The 2,930-nt window shown below is 42.7% G+C and overlaps 1 pseudogene; it reads right to left on the reverse strand.

Annotated features, from left to right (window-relative positions):
- Positions 1 to 2,465: 2,465 nt before the first annotated feature.
- On the reverse strand, positions 2,466 to 2,909 carry LOC107301879 (annotated as a pseudogene).
- Between the last annotated feature and the right edge of the window lie 21 nt (positions 2,910 to 2,930).

The raw sequence follows: 2,930 nt of genomic DNA on the forward strand, positions 1-2,930 counted from the left end.
GCTCCCGGGCAGGGAAAGTCCTCGACTTACGACCAGTTGGGTAGTCCTCGACTTACGACCGGTTTAGTCCTCGACTTATGACCGGTGTAGTCCTCGACTTACGACCGGTTTAGTCCTCGACTTACGACCGGTTGGGGTCGCGGCATTAAAAAGGTTGAGAACCACTGCTCTAACACGCCATAGATAGGACTGCTCTTGCAGAGTATCCAGGAGCTTCAACTGGTGCAGAATGCAGCTACGCAGTTATGTGCACACAATAGGATGGCACACAATACACATCTGTTCCATGAGCGGCATTGCCTGCCAACTTCCTTCTAAGTGGAGTTCTAGGTGCTGGTTTTGATCTTTAAAGCCCTACTTGACATAAGACCAGGTTATCTGAGGGCCTGCCTCTTTTTTTTATTTATATTTAAAAATTGCCCATGTCCCTCTTCCAGATCACATCTACCTGTTCCATCAGGTTAAAGCAAAAGGTATGCTGCGGGTCCTGTCTACTAAGGAGTAACATCTTGCAGCATCCAGAGGCTTTTCTGTTGTCGCCCCATCTCTAAAACATCATTCCTCCCCCCTCCCAAGAGAAGTTGGCGCAATCCCTGCCTTATGGAAAGCCCTGAAAACATAATTCTTCCATCAGCCTAGAGCAGGGCTTTTCAACCTTTTCACCCATTGTACCACTTTTAGGATATGGCAATATCCAAGTACCATCAGTCGCTTAGCAAGGTGTCAAAAACTTGATGACCAAAAAAAAAAAAAAAGGAAAAAAGTGATAAAGTACAGGTAGTCCTCGACTTACAACAGTTCACTTAGTGACTGTTCGAAGTTACAATGGCACTGAAAAAAGTGCCCCCCAAGCCACAGCAAGACACCTGCCTGCCCACCCAGTGACGCTCTTCCTCCTGTCTGAGGTTTTCATTGTTGTGAGCATTTCTGTTGAGGATTGGCAGCGGGGGTGGGGTGGAGGGTGTTTGGTTTTTATTTCCCGTCTGCTGGGTGGTTGCAGCAGGTTTTGGTCATTTCACATGACCCTGGGACACTGTGACCGTCATAAATATGAATCAGTTGCCAAGCATCTGAATATAAATCACAAGACCCTGGAGATGCTGCAACATTCCAGGTGATCGGCGCTTCTTCTGGGCTCAGCAGAAGCACTAGGATCAGCGCTGAGCTCCAGCTGGAGCCTGGCGCTGATCTTGGCGCTTCCACTGAGCCCTGACAGACCTGCAGCTCCAGCTCAGGCTTGTGCGGTGCTGCCACCAGTTCAGCTCATTCCCCTCCCCCGCTACTTTTCTAGGATGGTCGCGTACCACCTGCCAGGTGCCAATGTACCACAGGTGGTACCCGTACCACTGGTTGAAAAGCCCTGGCCTAGAGCACAGCTGTCAAACTCGCCGCATCACGTGACGTGTTGTGATGTATCGTGACTTTTTTTGCATTGCCGGATAATGCAACCAGCCCACAGGCCGACAGTTTGATACTCCTGGCCTAGAGGATTCCATGGTGAACCTGCAATATGTCAAGTGACAACTGTTCTCCTGTAATTTTGGATATTTTTGTTTTTATATTTTTTTATTTGAGTGTTTTATTTTTTATTATGCTTTGTACACTGCCCCGAGTTTGGTGATATGGATGGGTAAATTAATTTACTTATATTTAGCACAGGGCAGTGTACAAAACATAATACATGTATCTTATAATCTTACAACCAAGATCAAAAATGGATCTTTCATCGTTAGGAAGAGATTGCTAGATTATGTACTCTAGAAATCTTTTCACTCACATACATAAAAAAAATCAGAGATATGATTGTAAATAGCCCTACTTCGTTCGTATTTTTTTAAAATTGATAGTTTAAACTTTTTAAATATAACTTTAAAAATACAGTTGGAGAAGTAAGCATTTGCTTGGTTGATAGAGAAGGCTATATTTCTCAGAGCCTCGCTCTGTTCCTCCCACGAGACTTAAAAACCACCCTTTTAAGATTTCTATAATGCAATATAGCTCCCTGAAAGCAATGCTTTGATTCTAGTACCTGAATGAATAATAGAAACATTTTGAGGGGCCGTCAAACGCTTAAAAAAAGCTCAAGGAATTTTTGTATAACAAGAACAAAGCTATCACTGCACTGATTGTTTCAACTTAGGCCTAAAGGAGATTTTGTCACTGTTTGTTTAAGACTGTTTACCCAGCTTTACTCCACCTGCCAGTTCTGTTTCAAGGTGAAGGAAGGTGGCTTCATTCCACAAACCACACTATCCCTTCCTAATCTGGTGCCCTCCAGATGTGCAGGACCACAACGTCTATCATACCAGCCACGCCAGTTGCAGATGGCGTGAATTGCAAGACTAAGTTGAGAATTCTACTGTAAGAATAATCCTCTCTAATACCGGGAAAGATTTTATTTGAAGAAAGATACTGTGGTCTTCCAAAAAATAATATTTTAAAGAAATAAAGAATCAGGTACTCCATAACAAGAGCTTTATAAAGTTTATTTCTGCAGTGAAGCCAGTATCATATAAATTATTTCCAAACACATTGGTTGCCATTGCGCTACCATGGTGGCAAAGATAGGGTTTTAGGATTTGTCCACTCATAATCCAAATTTTGTAGCCCATAATCCAAATTCTACTTCACTGCCAAACTCTTCATCTCACCTCCATTGCACAGAATCAGAGTTTGGGCACATTTTTAACATGATTGCCGTACATAACATAATTTGAATTTTCTGGATGAAAGTAGTGCAGCAGTTACAAACATCCTCAATGTTTCAGATAGTCATTGTCCGCGGATTTGAAATCGATGGATATTTGGTTTCTTAATGCAAGGTTCACCAAAGGTAGTGTTTCCACCTGCCTCTTAATGAAATTTGATTCCTTGAGCAAGAGGCAAATCTTTGCTGTAATTAATTGTGCTGAAAGATAAAACAGAAAAAA

This window comes from Protobothrops mucrosquamatus, unplaced genomic scaffold, assembly GCF_001527695.2.
Source record: "Protobothrops mucrosquamatus isolate PMUCROS unplaced genomic scaffold, P.Mucros_1.0 scaffold18661, whole genome shotgun sequence".
NCBI lineage: Eukaryota > Metazoa > Chordata > Lepidosauria > Squamata > Viperidae > Protobothrops > Protobothrops mucrosquamatus.